This window comes from Glycine soja, chromosome 8, assembly GCF_004193775.1.
Source record: "Glycine soja cultivar W05 chromosome 8, ASM419377v2, whole genome shotgun sequence".
NCBI lineage: Eukaryota > Viridiplantae > Streptophyta > Magnoliopsida > Fabales > Fabaceae > Glycine > Glycine soja.
This window is the reverse complement of record NC_041009.1, coordinates 43,439,564-43,454,383: the sequence shown is the minus strand read 5'-3', so window position 1 is coordinate 43,454,383 and position 14,820 is coordinate 43,439,564.

Sequence of the window (14,820 nt, the reverse complement as noted above, 5' to 3'; positions counted from 1 at the left end):
TATAATAGTGATACATATGTTGACAACCTCGTAATTTAATATTTTGATATGATTTTATTTTGACTTTTTGTGTTGGATGAGATGACTTTTAAACTAGGTCTTAATTTTATTTTATTTTATAACATGTTGATATAATCATTTTGAACAACCTTTTTCCCATCTTCTTCCTTCTTATTCTCATTATTTTTCTCAATGTTTTTATGGCATCCATGATTGCCCATTCCACTCTCTTTATCCCTTATTTTCCTTGTCGATGCTTACTATAACACCCTAGAGGATATTACTTTTTGCATTCCTATATCAGTAAATTATAAAACTTAGCATATACTTCATTCGTTCCAAAATAATAGTCATTTTAGGTTATTTTATGCAAATAACATAATAATAAATAGATGAAAAGGAATAATAATCTTACAATATTAATCTTATATCATCATTAATTCATTTATAATTTTTGTTGTCCACCATTGATATAAGATATATATATATATATATATATATATATATATATATATATATATATATATATATATATATATATATAAGGGAGAAAATAATTAATGTTACATTGAAAAACTAAAAGGATAATTATTTAGGAATATTTTTTATCTTACATAACAATTATAATGAGATGAAGGGAGTATGAATTAGTAAACTAAACAGAAACTAAAACTTAAACTTATGTTACATAAACAAATTTAGTATACAAGGCTCTTGGCACTTATGTGCTTTACAAAACGTAAGATTGTTAATAAACATAAATTACATTTCTAGACATAAGGGAATTACAAAACTACCTGAATCTTCCTCCAAGCAAGCAACTCCAAGCTCCACTTTGAGCACGTCGTCAACTTAATCTATAAAACATAAAAGTAAAAGGGATAAGACCTAGTGTTTTAATGAGTGCTATAAGGACTTTAGGTGTCTCTCTATTCTAAAGATCATTTTCTTATCTCCCATGGCTTCTCTAGTCTTTTCTTGATACTCATGGTCACAACTATTACTTCATCACATCAACACTTATTGTTTCTTGGGTCATACCTCAAACATTACTTAGGCACCTAGAGTTGGCCTCCTATAATGAATCTAAGGTCACCAGGGTACTAAGTCACCTAACATACCTCTAACTCTTTGTCTAGTCACTCAGTTTCACTTCCCTATCACAACGAATAAGAATAAGCTTAACATTTCCTTTCTCTTCAGACTTGCCTAACTAGGGTTTACATCATCTACCTATGAGGTATCTTAACTTGCCTACCCCTTTGGGTAGTTCACATCATACACACATCCATTAAATAATGATGTGATAGTCAATTTTTAATTATTTTAAAAATATTTGTAGCGGTTTATATTTTCTAGCAATTAAAAATCGTAGTTAATTCTTGAAGGTTTTTATTGGAATTCCTCCCTAGTCATCACGATAAAACATGTTCCCAAAATTAAGATTTTAAAATTACAACATATATCTAAGCTTCTTGGCAACTCAAACTACTAACAACAAACCAAAAAACCTTATCAAACAAAATACCCGCCCAACAATTTGAAAACCCATAAACCAAGCTAACAAAAAGAATTTACCCACCCCGCCAATTTCAATGCATCACCTGTAAAATGCATCCACACTACCAAGACATGCTTAATCTTCAACAAAAAGCTATCCGAATCACTTTTGGCATCCCAACTTTTGCGAGCCATAACTTTTTATGTTGACTCCGAAACACAAAAAAACCCAGAGAACCTGATTTTGGTCACTGTTGTGAGACTCCATTCTTGAAGGCCCTCGATTCCCTTTGCCTTGTCTATTGATGCAAGGGTGTCACCGCCATTGTTACCACCACTATGCGAACGACACCATTTTTACCACCCCACTTCTTCTACTTACTCGCTCATTGTCTTCTCAAATACCAAAACAAAACCTCATAATTCAACCTGAGCTTGGATTTGTAAAGTCGTTGGTGCTGCAACATGGTCAACGTTAGTTACACCGATGACGAGTACGCAGGAACCATGATTGATCTCCCTTTCCCAAATGACACAAACAGTTCCATTAGAGATTTGGATCCCTTGATCTAGATCTATGGATCTTGTAAAAGTTCCGTGTTGAGATTCATGTTTTCTTTTTGTAAAATGAAGTTATGGGTTCAAACTTGTTAATGTTATGATAGATATTTAATTCACCAATACATTAAAAACCTTAGGGATGCAATTTTTTGCAATTTTTAATTGATGGAATATGGCTCAATACATATGCCTCATCAATTTTGATGGTTTAATTTTTAGCCTCCATAAAATATAAACCGCCACAAATGTTTTTAATAATTAAAAATTGACTATCATGTTATTATTTAACATATACACTTAATGATAGTGACTAAAACCAAATGAAAAAATAAATGAGAGACTAAGATTAATCAAATATTAGTTGAAAGACTAAAAATATATTATTTTTTTTCAAAAATTGAAATGATAGTACAAACATTTTGATTGAAAGGGTAACTAGAAAATTAACAAAGGATGGAGATAAGAAAGAAGGGAAGGGTGGAGAGATTGCAGGTTCAAATCACCCTTGCAAACAATATTAACAACTAATATTTGTCGATAAAAAAAATTAGCCAAGGGTTACTAGAAAAAAGGTAACAGACTTAATTTAATTTTGATTAAGCCCTTAATATGTGTGTTTATGTCTAATTTGTAGTCCTACCTATCATACCCTAATTTCGTCCGGGGACTATCGTTTGTTTATCTTTTGATCCTTGCTAGTAGACTTACGGTGTTGAATGTTGGTTACAGTGTGAAACAGATGATCATTCAGTGTTTTTATCAAGAAAGTGAAAAATATCAAAAAATGGGGGCAAAAGGGTCTTTTCCTTGGTTTTCCTGGACCCTAGCTCGCCTAGGCTAACCTCTGGCTTGCCTGGGCCACCAAATAGCTTCACGGTGAAGAAACCAGCTCGCCTGGGCGAGCTCACTGCTTCAGGGTTAAGTTTCAGCTCGCCTGGGCGAGTTGCAACTGCCCCAAAGTGACCATTTGCCTATAAATAGGCGTTCTAGGGGTGTTTTAAAGGGTTCCAAGGCTCAGAAGTGGAGAGAATTGAGAGAAGAGAGGAAAAAGAAGAAGAAAGAATTGGAAACAAAGACGAGACGCTGCCGAATCACGACTGTGACCAATCCCTATATCATTCCTTGTTCGGTGTTCTTCATGCGATCGTCGGTTAGTTTTGTTTTTAAGATTTGAATGTGATCTATGCACCCTTAGGGGTCCCCCTTTGTTGTTTTGTGCACATTCATCTTCTCCATCTATCATTGTCAATCTCTTTTTCTTTGTAAAGTTCAATCTTAATCGATCACTAATACAATAAAATTTTCGTTAAAAAGATTGAAAGTTAATAAACTAAATCAAGATAAAACCAACTTATAACTAACTTCATTTCATCAAATATCACTTGAGATCGTTTCAAGGTCCAACGCCTTAACGATTCTCTTCGCTTTTCAAAATTTAAAACATCGTTTCAAGGTTCAACGCCTTAGACGACTCTTTGTTCGCAACTAAAATGAACCTTTCAAAAGCATAAAACCAACTCAACACACAAACTTTCATACTTAAAGAACTACATAAATCTGAATTCCTCATCGCACCTGAGGATACGTAGAAGTAAGGGCAATACCCTTGTCGACCCCAAAAAAATAAAAATATAAAAAGGAAAAAGAAAATAATTCTGAAGTCACGTTGCGCACACTCGATTAAAGACTATCGTCTCTTGTGAAGAACACGTTGGGTGCTAATATCTTCCCCATGCGTAAACAACTCCTGAACACTTATTTTCAAAATTCGCAAACCTTCTTTTTGATTTTTCTAACGTTTTCCTCGAATAAACGTTAGTGACAACTCCACACATTTTCTTCCTAGGAGGCGAACGCTTTTGGCCTATCTATTTGACCTTCACACTTCCGTCGTAGGGTAGGTTGCGACACTACCTCATCAACTTTCTTGCTTTTCTACTCCCGACTAACCAGGTCTAGGTGTATTAAAATAACGCCTTCTTATATACACAACTCTGTTCCGTTTCTATCAATTTTTGTCCTTTACAGTGGACAGAACACTGTTTCACATATGCAATACTCCAATCTAGCATTGTAAAAGAAAAAGTAACGACTACCAGAACAGGTAATAATAAGAATCAATTAATTGTAATGGCCAAATCTGCAAGGTAAATAAAAGCAAAACTTAAAAATTATATAGCATTTGAAAGCTTAAAAAGAAAGCAAGAATAAGTAATAGAGAGATGAAAGAAAGTTATTGTTTTTTATCACCTGCGCGCTGCCCCTCTAAGAACATAAAATCAAACTCAAGTTTGAGCTTATAAGGCCAACTTTAAAGCTCACAGCCTATATCTTTGTTTAGAATTTTCATTGAAGAACCTGAAAACATTAATGTTTCAAACCTACTAGAAATTTTTTACAACAAATCAGAAGGTCACATCATACCCCCATGCATGCTGATAGATGAGTAAGGCCACCATTTCCTAAGGCTGCATCTCCTTCCTTGTCAGTGATGGGACATACATGTATATTAAGGAGATAAAGATAACCACATTGAATGCTCAATCTGAGATGATTAATCTGCAATAGTAGGCTGTAAAATACAAAATGATTAAATTAAACATTAATAACACTGCTCTGTCAAAACTTGAAACTAAAATCCAAGTTGGCTTTGGGCATCTGCATATTGATTCTGGATGCCAAGATTGATGACACTATTTGAAAAGGAACGACCTGATATCCGAAAATCATTTGTTCATAAGAATTGGATACAAGAACAGCAGCAATTGTACACTTTCACAAGGACAGCAGCAATTTTAAATGATTAACAAGCCTCCTTGATCCTTGAAGAATTAAGACTGTTAATGTCTAAAGTCCTTTTTAGACTATATATTATATTAAGTTTAAGTCAAGTTTAAATCTATTATATTAAAGGGCATCATAACATCAACTTTAGCCGCAATAGTTTCTTCATGATGTAATTCTGGTATATTGCCTTCTCCCCATCACTATGTTCAGGAGATAGAACAAATAAGGTGCTGCAAAACATTTTATGCAACTTGATCCTTCAGGATCGATGCTGTTAGAAAATTCAACTTGGGCTAGAAAAAGCATCTTCTTACAACTTAATATAAAAATAATAATATTACACACATATGACTTTACAATTAATTTTTATTATTTGATTAGACTAGGTACAATCTTATTTTATGAATACTTATATTACTTTGTTTGTTTTACTTTACTCTAGCAGTGTTAGATGATTATACTGGTGTTTACTATTTAAGTGCTAGAGCCTCATGAATTAAACAGTAAACACCTAGTTAAAAATAATAGCAGCAGACAAAGGGGCAAAAGAAGCTTGTGTATATACTGCTGTATACTATTCCAGTACTGGAGCCGCTTAGTTTAATGTCATCTAATGGTTTGTGTTTGTAAGACATAAAAGGAAATATTTGGGTGGCTTATATGATATTAATGACATAAGTTGGGGAGAGAGGTTAGGAAGAAATAATGAACAAAAACAAGAAGATGTTCTGAGTAATTGGTGTCCAAGTCAACAACAGCCCTTTGTTTAGGTGTCTTTGTTATCAAGAAACAGTAAGCAACAAAGAACGTTTATCGGTTCAAGTGCAAAAAATAAAACAAGTAATCCACCTTATAGGGATTTTTTTTGAGGTATTATGTCCAAGTTCATGGTGCCTAAAACTTGTGATTGCAAATGAATAGGAATACGTGATTGAAAAAAAATTAATATAAAAATAACTTAAGAGCACATGTAATGAGATTTGAATTTGAAAAAACTATGTAAACAGGAACGTTCAAAAAAATTGAGAAAGTTATGATTTGTGAATAAAAGATAAAATTTAAAAGTAATTATTAGTTTAATAAGTTTTAATAATATAAGTAAAATATGTTAAATAATGATAATAAAAAAGAGAGAGAGAGAGAGAGCTTGGCTATTGGTTAGCGACTTAGTGTGTGAATCAACGAGTCCATTATGCACTAATCCACTTATGTTCACAAAATTAAACAAATTAATCGATATAGATTCTCATTTAAATGAGTCTACATTGAACTGACTCATACAAGCCTCTAATTAAACTATGCAGATGCAAATCACAAGGCAAAGCCAATAGTTAAGGGGAGCACATATTAGTAACAATTTGAGATGAGTAACTAACTTCTTCGATGCATAACTGAATCTTAATAGAAAATATAATAGAAAAGCATCTAAAGAGACTATATTAAGTCGCAGTTTGGAATATTATTTTGTACAGACATTGTTTTTTACAAAACAGAACTAAGGATGTTGAAGAAGCAGCCAGCAACAAAACCTAACAGCACAAAAGCTAAAGTTTCGGTTCTTGTATTGGAGACAAGAAACATGTCTTTTATTTCTCTCTGGCTTCAATATTTCTTCTCTCTCTTTCCTTTCCCCCAAACTGCCTTTGGACCGATTTATTAGTGCGTAACAACAATTTGAATTTATTTAAATTAAAAATAACAACAGTAAAATTAAAGTTCAAATTTATTTTAAATAATTAGAAATAATGATTATCTAATTATCCTAGATAAAACAAATTTATTTGAATTAAAAATAACAATAGTAAAATTAAAGTTCAAATGTATTCTTCATACTTAGAAACAAATGAATTAAAAATGATTTCAATTTCATTCAAGTGTATATATATATGACCCCATTAGCACCATGAATAAATTATCATTGAAATCCTACTATATCTAAACTTTTTACATGGTATCTGCAACTTTTGCTTAACAACACTGATCCAACAGACACAAACATGACTTCTCAGCTAATAACGTTATCATACCCCTTGACAACTCTCAATCAATAGTTGTCCTCAATATACTCAATCCTCTATCAAGCTGACTGGGCCGAATTACCCGACCTGGAGAGTGCAAATCAATGCTCTCCTTGTAGACTACAACTTGATGGGATTTGTCGATGGCACCAACACGTGCCCAGTCTCTAATCATCAAGATTACAACTACTGGATTCGACAGGATCAACTAATCCTATATGTCATGTGTTACGAATGGGATTAAGCTATACTATGTTACTCTACGCTAACAGGTACTTTCATAATTCTTCTCTTCCTTTATTCAATTAATATATTAGTTTTATATATAGATGATTACAAGTGATGATAACCGCCCACTAGAGATCAGTTAGTTAGTGCAGGAAATGAAAATAACAAATTCTGATAATTGTCTTTTAGGTAACAAACTACAGGCAAGTGGTTACTTCATGGGTTTATGCTGCTTCTGATGTATTCACTCCCTCTAATCATCATCATCATTACCTCTTTGGATTCGAATGTCACTACTGTGTTCGGTAATGTCAAGAATTCTAAAGTATGAGCCCAAATCCATATTCTAAGACAATTTGGATCGCTTCAAGTACATTTTGTGTCAAATCCTTGAACCAACAACGAACTAACATAGTAGTAGGATTCCAATTCACATCTCATAAAATCTGGCAATCAAGAATAGTAATAATCTAACAAGATAGAACAAAGATTCAGTTTCATTCCAGTTGAACACTTAAAAGTCCAAACGTATTGACATTTGTGGATCTAATTGCATTAAACAGACCCCAAAGGATGTCTTAATCTTTCACTGACTAAACAGTGAAACAACTGATAAACCAGCTGAAAAAGTAGCACATGGGGATAAGAGATGCTGAATGCCAGAAGAAAATGGAGAAAGTTGGCACAATGTGAGAAAACATTTGTTCTTATTGGTGCAAAAAATACAAGGAAAGCACAGAATTAGTACCTCTGCAACCATGGTGTCTCTGCCCCTCACCTGAGAAGTTTATGGAAAAATGGTGATCACAGATAAAACTGAGAGAAAAGTAAAAAATAAAAAAACATTGTTTTGAGGAAACCAATGGTGACAAGATGCCATTGCTCACTTGGAAACTTTGACTAACTACACAAGGACAAAACAAATGTTTTTTTGCTCAGCAGTGACAATACAAATATGTTTGTTTATCTGCTTCTTATTATTTTGACTTTGTTCATTTTCAGGAAATTTATTTCGATCCTAGAAGGCTAAGATTTGATACCTATACCTCTGCTTTTAGAGATAAAACAGTGCCATCATAATACAAAGGAACACTACAAGAATGATTGCATTTAGAATCGGCCAAAAGCCGACTCTATCTAGTATATTGTCCAACTAAACACTGACTCTAAAACCATGGATACTACGGTCTTATCAATACACAAATCTATAACTCCTAACGAATTTTAATTGCACTTTTATTTTTGCTTGTGTCGGTTTTTGAAGGTAGACACTAATTAGAATCGGCCTAGCAGACACTTAAATTGTCACAATACATCTCGAGGTTATCATTACTTTATTTAATTTTTGTTAGCGTCGGTTTCACTTACTCTTTTTTTTTGTTTCCTGTTTCACTTTGTGTTGGCTTGGCCAACTCTTGCGTTTGACTTTAATTTTCACTTCACTTTTTGTCAGCTTTTTTTAGTCCTTGCAATTAGGTTTTTTCTTTTTTCTTTTCATCATTATAATTTTTTTTAAAATTTTTTTATCCTTATAAATTATGTTTATTTTATTTTTTTATCTTTCTTGATTAATTACACAAATTAGATGCATTGGCTGAACCCATGTGATTGTTTTTTATATAGATTAATTACAATTAGTATAATTAATTATAAGAAATATTATTGATACAATTCTGATATGATAATAAAGATAAAATATGAAACCAATTATATTCTAATCTTATTATGATTTTCATCAGTCCTTTAAGTGTTGTGTAAATAACTTTTTTTATTGCTTAAGAACGAAAAAAATTATAAGGATAAAAAATTAAAAAAAACGTTAAATTTTAAGGACTAGATATGTGTTTAAGTCATTTTTTTAATGAATAAAGCTTTGTCTGCTCTTATCTGAATGTTGGACCCTACTAGCTAGTTGGGAAACAGCAAAAGTATGAATAAAAATCTGAGGACTGGCATTTTTTTTTATAGCAAAAATGAATGTGCAAGATCAATAGGAGAAGACATCCTAACAAGGACGGGCCTCCTACTCCTACCAATCAAAGTTGCGCACCCAAATATCATATATCAAAAAGAGAAAATAGGAAACAATAAGCATGAGGGAACCTAAAACCAACCCCACGCAAGCCAAGAGTGACAAGAGTCATTTAAACCTATAGACTATAGTAAGGGAGATCTAACTTATTACGTGTGAAATCAAAACTAGTGAAAAGCTAGGGATGGTGTCCCACCAAAAAAAGGTCTTGTACAGTAAGATCATGAGAGGCAAGCTTATATGCACAAGTGTTGTCTTGTCTAAAAATATGAGATACTCTAAAGTTGATGCATTTAATGAAATAAAGATATATATGTCATCTATTTAACGACTTCCAAGGGATGCGGATGTTTAGAATCAAAAGCTTGGACAACTAGGGCCGAATAATATTCTAACCTCGCATGATTCTAGCCCTTTGAGACCACAATATCTATACTGATAAAGTATTATTTAACATTTATTAGTGGCTCGTTTTGCGTATAATTAACATATTTTAATGATTATTGTTGGCCCTTTCAGATTAATTTTGTAACATTGGACTTCATTGGATAAAATGTTTATTTTTATTAATTTTTGATCATTTTCTCATTATTGATACTATTTTATTTTATATATATATATATATATATATATATATATATATATATATATATATATATATATATATATAGGCTATAACTTCTTACGCAGAGCTCTAATTTGAGTGATTCTTATCTTATTTGAAAGCTAAAAGGAAGATCTACAATTTTGTGTAACACAAACTCAGGCTAATTCGGACTAATTTGGGGTCAAATTCGAGCTTCAATACTGTGATCCTGCACTTGTATTTTTCAATTTTAGCATTTTTGGGCATAATTTGTAATTAGTGGTACAATTATACTTTTAAGTTGGTTTTAAGAGAGTTTATACGTGAGATTTATCAAAACAAGATATTTGATGATATCTTCACATATTTAGCATTGATTATTGAGATTTATAGTTTATATGATTAGGAATCTTTAGAATTGTTTTATTAGGATGATGATTTTATCTTGTTAAGAATTATTTCCTCTGTTAGGATTGGGATTTTATTTTATTTTATCTTTAGGTCGATAAGATTATGATTTGCTTTCTTTAGTTGATTTATTTACTTCCCTGTAAATAGGAAGCCATGTAATGGTGAAGAAGAGAATTGCAAATTTAAATCAAGTGTTTTTTGTCATATTTTGTCTTTTTGTTTTTCAATCCAAGGGTTCCAAGTCTACGATAAATTTGAGTTTTTCTTTGCCTAAATTTTGAATTTGTAATATGCTTTTTTCCTTTTTTGTTTTCCAATTTGTTGGCTTTAACTCATGATCATGAGTAGATATAGATGATTGAATACGGAATAGGAATAAAATTGATTAATCCTATACTCAGATTGATTGCTTGTCAATACTTTTTGTGCTTGAATTCGGTTAAATATAAGAATGCCATTGTTCTCAAATTTTTCAGAATTTGAGTGATGATTATCTCATAAACTCATATTGAACTTAATTGATTTGTTGTTTGTCAATATGTGATGTGCTTGAATTTGGATAAATTTGAGAAAGCCATTGTTTTCTATTTTTTTTTAATACACGTGAGATGATTATCTTGTGAAATAATATTGGATAACATAATTATAAATTTATCTTATAATTCTAGAATTGTGATGGTTTAATCAGAAGTTTCAATACTTGGGTTGATTTAATTTTGTATTTTGTTTTTATTAATTCCGCAATCAACAAATTTCCCCATGTTTTTCAAATTAATGTCAGTGTTTGATGAATTATGTCTCTTGAACAATGATCTAAGATTGTGTATGTTCTACAAAATTATTGAAGAGTAATATGGATTGATGTAATGCTTTGGAGTCATGTATCCATCATTGAAGAGTAATCACATTTTTTAATTATCCACACAGATAACAGAAGAACCAAGGAAATTGTTGATAACACACCGACAAAAGTAGGGGAAGAAACAAATTATGTTAGATTATCCGCATAATTTTTATTATAGCAGAATTGTATTAGTAAGAAATAACTAGTTATTAAATTAATCGATAGTGTGACATACTAACCATACGATTCGATATTGTTGAAGCAATCACGAAGATATTTTATTATATGCAAATGAACAATGGTTCAAGCTTTTTTAATTTCTTTAGTTTGAAATGAGTCCATCCCAAAGAAACAGAGCACCTTTTGGTCTTAATATTATACTGTTTGTTGAAAACAACTTCATTTTAAGAACCTAGTGCTTAACTATTTCATTATTGAAACTTCTATCTAATCATTAAATTGGGCCTCAACAATGAATATGTTCAATTTAACTATTAGTGTATTGTTAATTAGAATCATTAATGTTTTTATTATTAGGCAGTTGGAGAAAAGACTGGCAATTGTCTAATACATACATTTAATCATAATTAGTAATTTATTCTTTCAACTTAAGCACAAAAAAAAAAATTGGAAATTAGTTTTGAAGATTAACCATACCTAAAAAAATTAACAATCTTCTATGAATGATAAACAAATCGTTTTATTTCTACATATTTTTAGACGCATGTATTTTCACATGTTTGGTATGACAGTAGGTATATATTATTAGCTCATGTATAGTCTCATGCAAATCATACAAAACAAACTTGTCTACAACTCTACATATAGTTTGGTCCCTGCTTGGCATAGAATTAATCCTGATTTAACTATCATGAATTAAATTTCAAGCATAGCCTAGAAATTTATTTCAGTGACAATCTTAATTTCAGGTTCTATTATTGGGTCAAATACCACATAACTTCAATTGTATCTCATAATTTGCATACCTATGGTGTCAAGGTGATGTTTTCACGCAATGCATTTCTGGTGGACATTGTTAGTGAGAGTATTGGTCGAGTACTGAAACTAGATTCAATTCAAGCAGGCCAAACGTGGAAAGGAATAGATATATTGATATTTGACTCTTGACATTGGTGGCTTCACACCGGAAAAAAACAACCGTATGTAAAATAAAACCCCATTGCTAGTTTCACACTCTTCATCATATGTATATTTCACATGCAAAAATTTGTAACACTTTTCTATCTCTTTTTCCTTATTATTTGGGCTTGTAGATGGGATTTGATTCGAGTAGGGGTTAGAGACATGAATCGCTTGGCTGCATATGAGATAGCGTTGAGCCGTTGAATACATGGGGCAAATGGGTTTATTACAATATTGACCCTACAAGAACAAGGGTTTTCTTTCAAGGAGTCTCTCCATATCATCAAAAATAAGTATTTGCTGCCATTTAAATGCATTATTGTTGGAATATATATAAGTGTGATGTGAAGTCTTACATCGTATAGGAATGATTAGGTTGAACACCATATAAGTGAAGACAAGACCCATAAATCTAACATTTAAGGTTTTGGGTTAATATGTACTATCTGATTTACTTATATGATTATTAATTTCCTATTGGTATAAATCTCTTCGACATTTACCCCTCAGAGCAGCACAAGTATCTAGCTAGAGCATGTAGTGTCCAATTTACTTATATGGTTGTGCACAACGATTGGAATCAGAGCCGAGGTGGTACCACCAGTATCTAGAGAATGCAGACTCTAATGACCACTATGAAAATACTCGTGGATGATAATGGTTTCTACTTAAGGGAAAAATTATTACGTGAAAGAGATTCACACTTGAGGGAAAAATTGTTAGAGTACAAGTGTGAGGTGAAGTATCATATTGTGTAGGAATGATAAAATTGAACATCATATAAGTGAAGATAATACCCATAAACCACCCTTAAGGTTTTGAGTTGATGTGTGGTGTCAAATTTACTTATATGATTATTCATGATCCATTGATATAAATTTTCCCGGTATTTATCTCCCCCAAACACACAACAATTATTTATTTCCTGATGCTTGGAATTATGGAGTATTATGCTCGTACATGATTGGACTATTACATGTTTTTTTCAGTAGTAAGTCTGAGGCCAGGATTTATTTATGGTACTCGAAGTGTTGGGAGTATGAAGATTGTCATTGGATCTCCATTGCAAAGGCTAATTTGACGTGATTCTCTAATCATTTTACTTTTATTGGTTTTTTGTTTGAATGTCTAATTCTTGAAGTTGCATTAGTTTGTACAGAATATCAGCTTAAAAAATTTGTCATTTCATTCCTTTGTTTTTTAACACATTTGCCCTACCCCGCGACAACACTAAGCAGCCAACTTTAAGCCGTCAAACTATGGGTCTGTTCCAAGTGCAAGGATTAGGATTGTCTAGTAATATAATGAATCACCGTTTTGAATTTGCGTTGATAAAAGAGTTTATATAGATTTCTTCTTGAAAAGAGGGGGGTTGTTATGTTTAATATTTTATTATAATTCGTGTAAATTATATTATTATTATTATATGTGGGAAGCATCAAATGATCCTGGTTAATATAATTTACACCAACTATATAACCATTTTCACACAAAAAAATACAATATTTAATAACTATTAATTTAATAATTTTATCCAAAAAACTTAGTTATATTAAAATTTAATTTCATGTAGATCATATATACTAAATTTTACATTAATAAAAAATTATTTAATACATAAATCAAAATTAATGTTATATATTTTTCAAAACAATGTGAATCATTATATATATATAAGGAATAAGTTAATTATTTTAGGAGTAAGTTTTGATAAAAATATTTTCTTTTATATTTTTATTTATAAATTTTCTTAATTTAATCATTAAATTAAAAGTTTTAATTGAGTAAATTAAGTCTATCATTTTTTTAAAAAAGAAATCTAAAATCATTTGGTGTATAAAGTAATTTTGTGTGCGGAATGGGCATATTCGCTAAATGATTAAACAATATATGGTTAAATGAATTTTGTCACACCGTAGAATGAACTGTGAAATCTCTACTTGAAACATTTGCATGTGTTCTCACGTTTTTTTTAAAATATTTTACTAGATTCCTCCAAAAAATATATATTTGACTAGAAATTCATTCTTTAAGTTATTGAAAGTAGATATTAGTGGTTAAATATTGTTTGAGTAATTTGTAGACTTGTAGAAGATTATAATATCAGTCCGTCATGTTACCGCTGGAAATAGAAATTATCAGTTTTAATTTTAATAAATATATAGCATTCATGTCATATTTAATTGGTCTTCAATTTATTTTTATATTCTTAATCCGCAAGAATCAAGAAACACATCAAGAGGATGACTAAGAGAAAGCAAAAGGAAAAAGAAAAAAAAAAAGACTTGAAATATGTCAGGAAAGCATTTTAAGTTATTTTTTATTTCCTTTAATTATCTACATAAAAAAAAAAACTTTTTTGACAATCACTACTGTGCTCTACTTATATATACTACAAACTACTGCTCTACTTATTCAGTTCAGACAGTCTACTCTATTAACGTGACAATAGTATTCACATTTCAAATCACTACCTACTCTTTGACTTTCCTGGCCAAGTGGAACTTTTTTTTATCCATTCAAGTGCCAAGAATGTCATCCTGAAGCTCATAAAGAAATTGAACCTATGGGTATAGTTCTGTTCTTTATGTCTTGCTGATGTCAAACCATATGTTATTTTAAGAACTCATGTATATTCATCTATGCAGCTAACTACAGTGTATTTGATTGATGCCCATCTTTGCAAAACAAGTCTGGTTTGTTCTAGCCA